General features: G+C 41.5%; 1 protein-coding gene across 1 annotated transcript in view; it reads right to left on the reverse strand.

Moving 5' to 3' along the window:
- Positions 1-11,068, reverse strand: part of LOC122755883 (quinone oxidoreductase-like protein 2) — a 77,486-nt gene extending 66,418 nt beyond the window's left edge. The window contains exons 1-2 of the mRNA XM_044004810.1: positions 11,037-11,068; positions 9,707-9,847 (exon numbers count right to left, since the gene is read on the reverse strand). The gene's annotated coding sequence lies outside the window, so the exon portion shown is untranslated. The remainder of the gene's footprint in view (positions 1-9,706; positions 9,848-11,036) is intronic.
- Positions 11,069-15,071: the final 4,003 nt, after the last annotated feature.

The raw sequence follows: 15,071 nt of genomic DNA on the forward strand, positions 1-15,071 counted from the left end.
CAGTTTCCTCAAATGTAAAATAAGAAAAATAATATCATCGACATCAGAGTTATTGTGAGGATCAAATGAGATAATATTTATAAAATACTTAGCATAGTATATGGTCCATGGTAGGTACTATAAATAATAGTTATTACATTATAATACTTATGCTACTTCTTGGGCACAGGTAATTGTGGGCATAAATAAGCTGAGACAATCAATATGTAAATGTGAATTATATTATACATAGAATCAAAATTCATAAATCCATTTCCTTTCACTCTAACAAAGAGCATTCTGAATATAATTTAACCTTTTCTTAATGACTTGGTGTCATGAGCATCAGTTATTATCATACTTTACTGTAATACAATGATCCCCTAAGGATTTTAGCTGTAAATTTCCCTGAATTTACTTACAGTGCTATGATTCTCTGGTTGCTTGGTTCAGCTGTCTCCCATTTTAGTGCTGGCATCAGGAATGATTAATTTTACTAGGGGGGGCAGCTAGGTGGTACAGTGGATAGAGCACTGGCCCTGGAGTCAGGAGGACCTGAGTTCAAATCCGGCCTCAGACACCTAACACTTACTAGCTGTGTGACCCTGGGCAAGTCACTTAACCCCAATTGCCTCACCAAAAAAAAATAGTATATAAAAATAAATTTTTATTAGAGCCTTTTGCTCTGAAATCATAGAATCATAGAATTTTACAACTGGAAGACACTTTGTACATCGCATTGATAACAAGTTAGAGTTGTATCCTTAGCCTCTTTCCATGAAGCCAAAGAAGTAACTCATGTTTTCCAGAGAAGCTGAGAAATTTGGGAACAGCTGTTACTCCACATAGGGCCACACTATAGATACACCACAAAGAAGTCAATCCTCCCATTGGGAAGTAATGATGCAGGAATGGATACAAGACCCAGACCAAGTGCTGGCTACCCCACTGAACAGTATGGGAGTTTTGCCTTAACATTAGGACACCTTGGAAATTCGTGTTGGATTACGTTATACTGCAGAATTCTGTCTTCCAATATCCCATAACTGGGTTCCTATTTCCTATATAAGTCTATTTCCTTCTGACCTGTTTTATCTGGTGCATGGTGATCTCAGGACACCCTTGGCACTCCTTTATATGCCTTTCTTTGTTATGTGTCTTTGTGTTTGGCTGGAGGGATTTGGAAGTATATCACGATCTGATAAGGAAGTTACTAATGAGAGTTAACCTCATCTTAATTCATAGAAATATTTGAGAAGGTGTTCTGAAGTCCCACCAGGATCTAGTGGTAAAAAGGGAAAACAGAGAAGATAAAGTTTTTCTTAGTGTTCAGTCGTTTTAGACTCTTTGCGACCTCATTTTGGGGATTTCTTGGCAAAGATGCTAGAGCAGTTTATTATTTCCTTCTCCATCTCATTTTACAGACAAGGAAACTGAGTCAAACAGTTAAGTGACTTGCTGAGGGTCACACAGATAGTGTCTGAGGTCACATTTGAACTCAGGTCTTCCTGACTCTAGGTCTAGCATTCTATCCACTGCACCACCTAGCTGCCCTTGAAGATAAAGTACTCACATCCATTTATTTCAGACTCATAATTTTGCAAATGAGGAGATTGAGTCTGTGAGGGAAAAAACCATCCTCTTCTCAATAATTCTCAGGAACTCAAGAGGAATGTGACAAAGGCTCTTTATTTCCTTCTCATGAGGAGGAGGCACCCTAGTGTGTAACCAGTGGGTGCCAAGAAAGGAGGTTCTCAGGCCCTGTTTTATACCCTAGTCCCTAACACGAATGGGCCCTCCTCTTTTTTATCATTGGTCCGATTACTCAAGGGGTACAATCTATGAGCAAAAACTAGCTAATCAGAACACAGTATTCCCACCCCTCTTCCTTGTATGGGCATAACTCAGGAGTGGACCTCATACTTCCTTATATGGACACAACTCTGGAGTGGACCTTATTGAGACCAGGGTTCCTTGAACCATGTGACCTTACTAGCCTGAGGGGGAGGAGGGGATCAGAGACCTTTGTCCTACAAACAGGTCAGGAGGAGTATGACTGACTGTTATATCCACATTGAGAGGAGACAACTACCCATTTTCTCACAGAGTCCCAGGAAAGCTAAGAGATTTGTCTCTTCTTTTCCAGGTCAACATCTGTTTCTGCCACCAGAACTTCCACTACTTTACTTTTTCAGAGTCTCTGCTTTTCATATCCTCATTCTCTAATTGTAACCTAAGGTAAAACTGGTCATTGTTTGTTTGGGTTTTCTGTTTTGTTTTGGGGGTTTTTGGAGTTTGGGGGTTTTTGCGGGGCAATGAGGATTAAGTGACTTGCCCAGGGTCACACAGCTAGTAAGTGTCAAGTGTCTGAGGCTGGATTTGAACTCAGGTCCTCCTGACTCCAGGGCCGGTGCTTTATCCACTGTACCACCTAGCTGCCCCCCAAGCAATTTCAGTTAAGTAAAATTGGTCATTGTTAAGGGAAACTAGAAAATTATCTGGTCAAAATGCTTTTTGCTTAAGAAGAGACAGACTAGGGCAGCTAGGTGGTACAGTGGATAAAGCACCAGCCTTGGATTCAAGAGGACCTGAGTTCAAATCCAGCCTCAGACACTTGACACTAACCATCCTTGGGCAAGTCACTTAACCCTCATTGCCCCACAAAAAAAAAAAAATATTAAGGGACAGACTGTCATCTCTTCACTTCTACAGAATAAAGTACATAACCCTGGACTACCTCTTCCTATTTATTCTGTTATTTGTTTATGTTGTAGTATATCTTCTTTGAGGTAACTGCCACTTCACACTCACACTGAAAAGTCAGGTACCAAGATGAATGTTGAATCCCTCCTGAGAGTTACAGGATTAGGATTTTTCTTAATACCATATAACCTTATAAGCCACTGCCAGTGTGCTTCCCACAATTACAGGAGTTACAAGTTGGCTATCAATTAATCACACAGATCTAATTAGATTTGAGAAGGAAGTACAGTGAATCTTCGTATTTCATGGGAGTATGTTCCTGGAAAATGGCTTGACAGTCAAAAATGTGTGTTGAAACATTGAACCTATGGGAAATATGGGGTGAGGTTCCCATAACCACCAAAAACTGTACTCTTTACCTAGAGATTGCTAAAAATGTATTTTTCTGCATACATTTATAACAAAGCATTAATTCTGATGATATGCACTTTTCTAAACACAGCAACCATGAAGTAACCCATAAAATGCAGTCACACAAAATAAAACTGGAAATATACAGGATATTTTTTTCTTGCTAGTAATTCCCTAGAATTGTGACCTTTTGTGCTAACATCTCAATTAATTTTTTTTTTTAAATCGACTTCAGACAATATTCACTTTTCATAACACAGGAAATCTACAGTACCATAAATACTGTACAACAAATAAAATCCTTATTTTAATATGAATCTTACCATTGTGGGAATTTATTGTGGTTTGCGGACCCTGCCTTTGGGCTGAGATTAAAAAGCCTTAGGCCCTCAGGGGTTTTTTCTTTATAAGAGGGGCTGGGGCCCCTCCCCGTCTGCTTCAGCAGAACTGAAAAGCCTCGTGGGCCTTACGGGGATCTACCCCAGAGATCCTGGGCTCCTCCAGGCCAGCCTCTGGCACAGCCTCTGCAGAGGTCCCAGGCGCACAGCAGGGGTCATGGGCCCCCCAAGCCCTGGGTGTGGTGTACATGGGAGACTCGATCCCCTCCGCCACAGCCCTAGCATAGCTGGGGGATTAGCTTGGCATTTGCAGGGGTGCAGGGAGCCCAAGGTTTGAGGGGAGAGAAGGAAGATCTATACCTGGGAGTTAGACAGTAAAGCAGGACACCAGAGGACTAGGAGAACGAAAGGACATTGGTGAGAGAAGAAGCACTTAGGGGTTCAGCACAGGAGTGCAGAGAGGGAAGAGATGGAAAGGGGGAATGCTAGAAGGTCGGTTGGTATGGAGATGCAGGAGGACGCTAAGAAAGTTGCAGGCATGGCAAGCGAGTTCGCTGGCAGAAATTCACAGGGTGTATTATGATTTTGATATCATTTCTACATTTAACTTTAAGTTTATTCACCTAAATAAACCCCATATTTGCTTTCATTAAAAAAAGCATTTTAATCCTCTTTTGCTTATCAATTTGGGAGGAGCAAGTGTGGGGGAAATTTTATAAATGGCCCATATTAAATAAATATCAGTCAGATAGCCAGTCAGTCAAAAGCCAACAGATTAGGCCCCCCAGTAAGATTAGCCCCCAGGCTAGTCAGTAAAAAATATTCTCACACCATCCACTATGTCAGATGGTGGTATGAAGATATTTGACTATCTACCATACTTCTATAAACCTCTCTAGCATGGCTACTCTCTGAAAGCCAAGGAAAGGTTGCTGGAACTCTAGCTGCTGCTGTCAGAAGATGGGAGACTAGAGATGTCCCAACAATACCTTCAACACTGTCCTTCACTGCTGGTTGATGGCACTGGAGATCATGAAGGACACACCAGCTTAAAATAATCTGTCATCCATGTCTGCTTCCTATGTCATTTGAGATCCCTACAGGTCTCAAGAGTATCCAAGCATAGCAGAGACAAGTTGACCTTTAACTTTGAGACAGCAATGGCTGATGGGATCTGTAGGCTCCACATCTCTAGCTAGCTGGTCAATTAGGCCAGTAGTGGCTGCAGACATTTCAAAACAAAGTTTATCTAATATGTTTATTTTTTCACTAAGCCACATCACTAACTTTGCACATTTCAGCTTAGAGCCCAAAGGACTTGCACTGTGCTTTGGGGACAACACAAAACTTGAGTTTTAAAGGCAAACAATGAAAATATGCAACAAATATACAGGGAGTTCTTTACAACAATAGAGTGAACAAGACCACTGAGTGACAGCCTAGCAGGATGCCAGCCACTCCACAGATTTACACACATCCTACCTCTCTCTTTTTTTTTTTTTGTCTATTGGGCACAGCCTCAAATGCATGCAGTCGCCAATACAAAAGTGAAAATGAGGTTACTAATAGAATTATGTGAATACTTTAAGTTGCAGAAGTTAAACACAAAAATGTTAAGGTTTGACTGTTTACTAAAGTGCTAAAGAACAAAAGTTGTTTAAAAGAATTATCCATAACCTATATCAGATTGCTTTCTGTCTTGGGGAGGGTGGGAGAAAAATTTGGAACTAAACATCTTATGAAAACAAATGTTGAAAACTATCCTTATATGTAACTGGAAAATAATAACATACTTTAAAAAATAAAATTTTTTTAAAAATAAAAGCATTACCCCTGGGGCAGCTAAGTGGCACAGTGGATAAAGCATTGGCCCTGGATTCAGGAGGACCTGAGTTCAAATATGGCCTCAAACAAGTGACACTTACTAGCTTTGTGACCCTGGGCAAGTCACTTAACCCTCATTGCCCTGGAAAAAAAAGAATTACCCCCACAAAAAGGGGAAATGACCTATTTATACATAAATATTTATAGCGACTCTTTTTGTGGAGGCTAAAAATTGGAAATTGAGGGGATGCCCATCAATTGGAGAATGGCTAAATAAGCTGTGGTATATGATTGTGATGGAATATTAATGTGCTATAAGAAATGACAAGCAGGATGATTTCAGAAAAAAACTGGACTTACATGAACTGATGTAAAGTGAAGTAAGCAGAACCAGGAGAACATCGTATACAATAACAGCAATATTGTTCCATGAAGAACTGCGAATGACTTAGCTATTCTCAGCAAAACAACAATCCAAGACAATCCCAAAGGATTCATGCTGAAGCACACTGTCCACCCCAGAAAAAAACCTGATATTGTCTGAATACAGATTGAAGCAGCTATTTTTCACTTTCTTTCTTTTATAAGTCTTCTTGTACAAAATGACTAATATGGAAATGTTTTACGTGATTGTACATGTATAAACTATATCTGATTGCTTACTGTTGGGGTGGGGGAGGGAAAGGAGAGAGGGATATAATTTGGAACTCAAATTTTTAAAAAGAAAGCAAATGTTAAAAAATTGTTTTAACATATAATTGGAGGAAATTATATATGTGTGTGTATATAGCTATAGATTAGATATAGATATAGATACAGATACAGATACAGATATAGATGATATCGATATAGATAAAGCCTACCATGAAACTCTGTGACTTTCCCCTCCATGAGGTGCTCAAAAAGTTCCCCTTAGACACAGCACACATTCTTTGCTGAGCTGTGTCTTCTTGGGAATCGCTATGTCCCCAAACCATTCATCTCCCAGTGACCAACTTATTGATTTCTGAGTCTCTCTGAACTTAGCTCCTTATCTGACGATAGCTGGTCATTTAACCTCACTGAGCCTGTTTCTTCAGTTGTAAAATGAAGAGAATTATAGCTATACTACCTACTTCACAGGGTTGCTGTGAGAAAAGCCTCCATAAACCTTAAAGTATTAAGTAAATGTGTTGAATTAGATGCTATTTGTGGGCTGCAACAGGTGGCTTATTCTTCCTTTGTGCCTGGCAGCTCAGTACCACTCACATAATAAGTTTTCCATAAATACTTGTTGATTTGTGAATGGCATACACAATAGGTAGTTCAGGAGTTCAAAGAACAGAAATGTTGTAGGCTGCAGTAGTTGGGAAAGCTTTATGGAAAAGGTGGGGCTTGATCTTGAGGGACAGGTAGGATTTGGACAGACTCAGAAGTAAAGGGACCATCATTACCACAGGGTGTGGAGACTAGCCTGGCTGGAAGAGAATGTTCATTCTGGGGAGGACAGAACTGTAAAAGGACACAGGAGGGGCAGCTAGGTGGCACAGTGGATAAAGCACTGACCCTGGATTCAGGAGGACCTGAATTCAAATCCAGCCTCTGACACTTGACACTAGCTGTGTGACCCTGGGCAAGTCACTTAACCCTCACTGCCCCACAAAAAGAAATTTAAAAAAAAAAGGACACAGGAGATGAATGTCTGCTCATTGGGCAGAAATCTTCCTTCTCTAGAAGCCTTCAGGGAGCTTTGCCCTGATCTCGGGACTGGCCAAGAGCCTGACTTGACTGATAGAGTGGCTCCTCCTCCCCTTTGGACCTGAATAGAAGAAAAGCTTTGAAAAGCTGAGCACAGCTGAGAGAGTAGAATGCATGGAGGACAATCACCAAGGAAGGGAAGGAGAGTCTGCAATATGTTCTTCTGTTCTGCCTCCACAAGAAGACATGTTTGTGTAGACCTTGGGATGCTGAAACCCACCCAAAAGACAAACGGCAAAGCAGTGACTCTCCTGGCTTTTCTCTGCTTTCCCTCCTTTTCTTCTAAGAAGGCACATGTCTAAAGTATCCAGGAGACTATTTCTTTAAAATCTGTTTGCAGCACCTGACACATAGTAAAGCACTTAATAAATGTTTGTTTCTCTTTTGCATGACTTCACCAGGATAATGGACATCATTTGGTTTGCCTTCTCAATTCATGTGGGAGAAGCCAGAGGGTGGGAGAGAATTTGAAACTCAAAAAAATTTAAATGAGGGTTATAAAAATAAATATGATTTTTAAAAATTAAAAATTAAATGTTTCCTCCCTTCATTCTTTCCCATTTTCCTGCCTATTTTACTTCTTAAAAGAGTAATTTTGGGGGCAGCTAAGAGGCACAGTGGATAAAGCACCAGCCTGGATTCAGGAGGACCTGAGTTCAAACCCAGCCTCAGACACTTACTAGCTGTGTGACCTTGGGCAAGTCACTTAACCCCAATTGCCCCCCCACACACACACACACACAAAGTAATGGGGGGGGCAGTGGATAAAGCACCGGCCCTGGATTCAGGAGGACCTGAGTTCAAATCCAACCGCAGGCACTTTGACACTTACTAGCTGTGTGATCCTGGGCAAGTCACTGAACCCTCACTGCCCTGCCAAAAAGAAAAAAAGAAAGTAATAGGGAGGAGCAGTCCCTGCCCCTGAGAATATCCTACAAATGATATTTTTCCTGGGTCACTGAGTCAACAAGCATTCATTAAGCACCTGCTATTTCTCAGGCACGGTGCTAAGCACTAAAGATAGAGAAAAAGATGAAAACACAATTCTTGTCCTCAAGGAACTCAAATTCTCTATCCATCACATTCCCCAACCAGACAATCCACAGTCCACCTCTCTCTGGCCCTTGATCGCCCTCCAGTGGCCACTTGTTTTCTGCTGAGTGGTATACATTAACTCCTCACAGGCTGAGGAAGATTGCTTGGGCTGGTCAGTGACTCTGTTTTATTGAGAGCAACACCATCATATCATTGCATCTGAGCTCTCTGGGTCAGAGAACAGAAGCTGCTTTAGGGAGTTACTTTTGGAACCTGCTTCAAGTATCCGAGTCCAGTCAGCCATGTGACCGAATTATTGTTAGCCACAGAATCAGCAAATTCAGATTGGTCCCCATGAAGGGCTTGCTTTCAAAGGTGAAATAGAAAGTCATGGTTTCTTGTTCTTAAGGAGGAGGGAGCTCATTTTTGTGATTAAAGTACTTTCAGTTTTTAAAAAAAATTATAAAATGGTAATTTTAATTTTCTTTAAATGTTAATTTGCACTAAAGCTCAAGAAAGATCTTTGTGGAATAGAGATTATAATGACTTATTATCACCTGGCATCTCTTCCTCCTTTTGCCCCTTAATTATCATCATTCCTCAAAGCCTTGTCTTCCAAGTCTGTTCTCTTAAAGAACTCATCCACTGGGAGTCTGCCTGGTCTAGTGTTGCCAGTGCTAGATTCAAACTGGGCCTTTAACATTTACTGCCTGTGACCAACAAGTCGCTTAACCACTGGAGGCTTCATTTTCTTCTTTTATATAGCTTACTTGTATTATTTCTCAGGGCTATTGGGAGGCTCCAATGAGATAAAGGATGTATACAAAGCATTTTGCAAACTCTAAACTATTCCCAAAATGTTTGTGACTTAGACGAGTAATTAGTATTATCCATTCTCCAGCCTTTTGTCATCTCTTATTCAGGCGGCTCATAAAGCTACATCTTCAGCATGGTGCTCCTGAACCATATCTAAAGCTGCCTGATGGATGCTTTCACCCTGATGTCCTGCTACCACCTCAAACGTATCATGTCAAAATACCCCAAATGTACAGTATATTCTCTTCCTGTCCAAATCAGGTCTTTCCCTGATCTCATCATCCATTGTTTCCCCCCATTCTGCTGCTTCTTGGTTTCAGGAAATGTCAGGGAGTCTCTGATCTTGGAATTTAGAAATCCTAAAAGTTTATCTTGTCCAAACTCCCCAATTTACAGATGAGGAAAACAGGGCCCAAAGAAATGAAGTGATTTACCTAAATCAGATTGATCACCTGAGCCAGGCCCAATTCAATTCAATTAACATTTATTAAGTACTTACTATGTATGTGCCAGGCACCATGCTGAATCCTGGGGATACAAAGTCCCTTCCCTCAGGAAGCTTACAGTCTAATAATTGGGGGACACGACAAACAAAAGGAGGCGGGAAAGTGGGGGCAGCAGGAAGGGGGGATGGGGGGGACATACACCATGGCCACATGGCATTGAAACCAGGTGGAGCAGCAAACACAAAGTTGAGTGATCTGAGAGTCCAGTATCTGCCCTCTATAAAGCAAGGCATTGGCAGGAGTTTGCTACTCCACCTTCCAGGCCTCCAATCAGAAGGGAAAAGAGGCTGAGAAAGGTGGTATCAATCAAAGCTTGAGTTAGTGGCATGGTGTTGAGATTAGCAGTGATGAGCTTACCCTGGGAGGGGCATCCTGTTCTGCAGAGTTGATATTACCAGATGGGGTAGCAGATGCATGATGATCAGCAACAATGAGGTCTAACCCATGAGTAGCCACCGCACTTCATCCCTAGACACTGGATGATAAGGGGGACTCAGCCTAGGGGGGGAAATTACAAAGTGCTCTATTAGTGAGTGTTATTGTCACCTGTGAGGTGACATTCCCACTCCCTGTTGCCAAGTCTAAATCGTGACATGGTAAGGCTATCCTCGTACCCTCATCAAATGCCAATAAGCCAACAGAGCAATGTAAAGAGAAAAATTATGTCTGTCTGCTATTGTTTGGAAATACATTTGCTAGGCTCTGGCGTCTTTCCTGCCATCTTCCCTGAAATATACACCTCTAGCTTCCTGTTGTGATCTGGGATCACAGGAAGAATTGCTCTGGTTGCAGGAAAGCTTAGTTTATTCTTGGAAGGTCATAACTGAAGTTATAATGAGAGGAAATAAGAAAGAAAAAAAAAGCACCAGAGAGTGAGAGTAAAAGAAGAGAAAAATACTAAAAAGTGAGATGGGGGGAGAGGGTTGAAAGAAAAGAAGATGGGGAAAAGAAGAAAATAAAAATGAGTGAGGAGGGGAAGAAGGAAAGAAGGGAAGAGAAGGAAGGAAAAGGAGAAGGGGAGCAGGAAGGGGACAGAGAAAGAAATATAAGCAGATGGAGGGATAGATTTATGCATCAGCAAGGACCACCTCACAGTCTAACACTTCATGTAGCATCTGTGTCCACAATAAGAGAGTCAAACCTTGTGATTAAAACCCACTACTCCAATGAGTTATGCAAAGTAAGGCAGCAAAGTTCCAGGAAGGATGTCCTCTCCCCTACAAACATTATCCAGGATGCCAGGTGTGGAAAGATTGTCTGGAGTTGAGAACCTTCCTCTTGTGTACCCCAGAATAAAAGAAGAAAAAAGCATCCCTTCCTCTGAACAATGGGCACCCCCACTTCCTTTTGCGCTGGGAGGCAGGAAGCCTACCCTTAGTCAATGACCCTCCAGATTTACCTCAGCTTTCCTTCACGGGGGAAGAGAAAAGGGGGACAGATCTCATAAGAAGCCTGTAATCAGGTCAGGTTTGAAAATGATCCTTGCCTTTGTGAAGCAATATTCACAAGGAAACCCTCCCAAGGTCTATAAAAATATCCGTAGAAAGAAGGAAACTTCAGCTCCCCTTCGCCAAGCTTTTAAGGGAGAGGCTCTGAAATCAGCCGATGAGAGCCGTCACCAATTACAAGCCCAAGTTCCACCTAAATACCCCAAATCAAAGCTTTTAGGCAGGCCATCATTACGTACATTTCCTTCCCGCTGTTTGGGCAACATTGGAGTCGGTCGGTGAGGCAAGACAAATGTCATCAAGACAGCAGGGGAAAGACAGACCCATTTAGACTGTGCCTGTCTCCCGACCTGATGACTCACTCCGAATTGCCATTTATAATCCTGGAGTCTGGGAAGGGAAGGAGGAAATGAGGAGGAAAAGAGTGGGCAGAGTTATGCAGCCAATTTGTTTTCCTATTTCAGATGACTTTTTAATGAGATTTCTCATTAGGGGCTCTCTGAGGCTATGCTTAAAGTTTTCCTGACAGGCAAGTGAGCAGAGGCTTAAATCAGTCAGAATCAAGCCTTTGTTTTATTTTAAAGATGCAGTACCCCTTTTGGGTAGACTATGGAAGCAAAACTAAAAGAGTTAGGATGTTGAAAGGCAATTCTACCACCCATTCCGAAGCATTAAAATTCTGAAAAATCAGTCGTGGCTTTCAATTGTGGCTAATGACCACGAAATGGCTAAAATTCAATCAATTGGTATAGTTTGATTATGTCTGGGCTGGTAAATCTATTCTTCACTAGATAATTTAGGTCCCCTCCTTTTTTTTTAAACAGACTTCATTAGGGGTTGTTAGCATATCAAAAGGTATCTTTTCAAAAACCGTGCCCTTGAAAACTAGAGGATTCACAAACATAATTGGTCTCTTTCTCAGGCTTAACAAATAGATTTGTGTGTATGTGTACTCCCAGCTTCCAATAAAGGCAGCAGCCTTGGATGGATTGAGGCCATCTGTCAGGAGTCTTCTCTTCTCCCCTCCCACATACCAGAAAACCTCTCTACAGCCTCACTCATGCATTCCTTCTTTGCTCCAATCCCAGCTAGCCCTTCTCCTGGCCAAAGCCTTCCACTTGTCCCCTTGATCCCATGCTTTCCTAGAGGCTTCAAGAGCTTCCTACTTCAATCATCCCCTCTTTCGCTTATAACTCCAATCTCTCCATTACTACTGATTCTTTCCCTACCAACCAAAAATATGCCCAGCTCTTCCCTATCCTTAAAAAAAAAAAATTCCTTCCCTTGACACTTCAAACGATCATCCACTTCCTTATCCTTTATTCACATTTCAATCCTTTATAATCTGACTTCTGACTTCATCACTCTCCCAGACTCTTTCCTTTGTTAATATCAATCCAGTCTCCTAAATTTTTCCATTTATTAAAGACTTAGTCAATATTTATCTATTACTGTGCCACATCCTCTGCTAGGCTCACCAAGGGGGAATAACAGAATTGCATCTATCAGAAGCTTAAAATCGAATTGCAGAGATAAGGCATACAAAATTAAATGGTGGAAAAACAAAGCAAGATGATGTTATTAAAAGCAAAGCTGGGGCAGCTAGGTGGCACAGTGGATAGAGTACCGGCCCTGGAGTCAGGAGTACCTGAGTTCAAATCCAGCCTCAGACACTTAACACTTACTAGCTGTGTGACCCTAGGCAAGTCACTTAACCCCAATTGCCTCACCAAAAAAAAAAAAACCAAACAAAACAAAACAAAAAGCAAAGCTGAGAGGGCAGCTAAGTGGTGCAGTGGATAAAGCACCGGCCCCGGGATTCAGGAGGACCTGAGCTCAAATCTGACCTCAGATACTTGACACTTACTAGCTGTGTGACCCTGGGCAAGTCACTTAACCCTCATTGCCCGGGGGAGGGGGGGGAGGGGGGGGAGAAGCAAAGCTGAGTAAGGGAGACAGTAAGTGTTTTAAGAGTTCAGAACAGAGGAGGACCACAGTAGAATGAAAAGTCCTGGGGAAGCAGTATTTGAGCCTGGGAGGGAAGAATGGGCAATATTTGAATAAGGGTAGAGTTGAAGTAAGTGGCTTACAAGCAAGGGGAATTGCATGAACAAAGGCATGAAGCCTGGAGGGGAAATGACATATTTGAAGTATTGTGAAGAGATTGGCTTGAGGCAGAAAATTTACATTAGGGAATTCTGTTTGGACTGGGAAGAAGGATGAATGAAAGCTGCTAAAAGGTATAATTTCGGAATTAGAGCTATTCAACTGGAAATATTGGCAGGCCTGGAGTCAGGAAGACATCTTCAAATCTGTCTTCAGACACTTACTAGCTGTGTGACCCTAGGCCAGTCACTTAACCCTGTTTGCCTCAGTTTTCTCATCTGTAAAATGAGCTAGAGAAGGAAATGGCAAATCACTCCAGTGTCTTTGCAAATATAAACAACTGGACAATAACAATTGGAAATAGGGTCCCTTGGAGAGTAGCCAATTCCCCCTGGTTGGAAGTCTTCAAGCAAAAACTAGATGACTACTTGTAATGTTTGCTAGTGATGAGATTATGAGTTGAATTAGATGGCAAGTGGATCCCTTCAAACTCTCAAATTCTCTAATTCTGGGAGTAGTTTCCCTGAATAAGAGAATTAAAGGGGTGATTGAGAAACTACTTAATCTAATCCTTTCGTTTACCAGATAAGAAAATGGAAGCCCACAGTAATGACAACTATTGCAGGTAGTGGTAGACCCTGGACCAGACTATCTCATAATGCCTATTCCCAAGTCAAGTCATGAACAAACTTTATTAAACATCTACTATGTGCCAAGGCATTGTGCTAAGTAAGCTGTATTTCTTTCCAAAATATAACAGTGAGAAGTAGAGTGTGATAGATACTGATGATGCTTTCCAGATGGACAATATGTTGTTACATTTTTGCATTATTTGAAATGGAAGGAAGAATGTTTTGGTATACTTTGGGTTTTTTGGGGGGGTTTTTTGTTTGTTTTTTGTTTTGTTTTTAGTGAGGCAATTGGGGTTAAGTGACTTGCCCAGAGTCACACAGCTAGTAAGTGTTAAGTGTCTGAGGCTGGATTTGAACTCAGGTACTCCTGACTCCAGGGCCAGTGCTCTATCCACTGCGCAACCTAGCTGCCCTGGTATACTTTGTTTTGAAGTAGTATAACATCTTTTGAAGAAAATGAATGTATACCCTGCTCAAGCAGCCCTACACTACAAGCCAAAATTAGGAGGCCTGCTTTGCCCTGTATTCTGCAATTAACAGCGGGTGACAAAAGCTATCCCATATCACCTCCACAGCATCTCTTGGATCTCTAACCTAGTTGGGACACTAACCCTTCCTGCCTCCAGGTTCTCACCTTCCCAACCCATCCATCTTCCACATGACTGTTAAATAAAGGGTTTTTTTTAAAAATAATAATAATATTTTATTTTCCCCCAGTTACATGTAAAGGGAATTTTTAACATTCATTTAAAAAAAGTTTTGAGTTCTAAATGTTCTTTCTCCCTCCTTCACCTCCCCCCTCCCTGAAACAGTAAGCAATTTGATATAGGTTATACCTGTTCAATCCTGCAAAACATATTACCATGTTAGTTGTGTTGTGAAACAAGACGCAGACCCAAAGGAAAAAAAGAAGTGTGCATATGCACGCACACACACACACACACACACACACACACACACACACACAAATAAAAGGGAAAACTAATATGCTCAGATCTGCATTCAGACTCCATCAGTTCTTTCTGTGGAGGTGGATAGCATTTGTCATCAAGAATCCTTTGAAATTGTCTTGGATCATTGAATTGCTGAGAATAGCTAAGTTGTTCAGTTGCAAATCAACAGTCTTAAAACACTGATCTTCCCACTACCATCTCAAAAATCTCCAGTGTCTTCCTTATTACCTCTAGGATAGAGTGCCCACCCTCCATAGTTTGGCTCCCACCTACTACATTTTTATTCTTATTTCAAGTTGCTCTGCCTCTGGAGTTTTCTATTCCATTCCAGTTAGGCCACAAGCTATACACATCCCCAAATACTACTACATTCCTTCTCCTATCTCCATGTTCTTACACAAGTCTCTCCTCCCATGCCTGGGATGGATCCCTGTCTCACCTTCAACTTGTAGAAAGCCTAGCTTCCTTCAGAGCACAGCTCAGGTTTTGTCTCCTATACAAAGCCTTTTCTAACCCTTCTGGTTAATAGCACTATTTATCTATTGAAATCACTTTTTATTACTAGGTCTATGCTTTGGGTTAA

The sequence above is a fragment of the Dromiciops gliroides genome, chromosome 4 (genome assembly GCF_019393635.1).
Source record: "Dromiciops gliroides isolate mDroGli1 chromosome 4, mDroGli1.pri, whole genome shotgun sequence".
NCBI classification, from domain to species: Eukaryota; Metazoa; Chordata; class Mammalia; order Microbiotheria; family Microbiotheriidae; genus Dromiciops; species Dromiciops gliroides.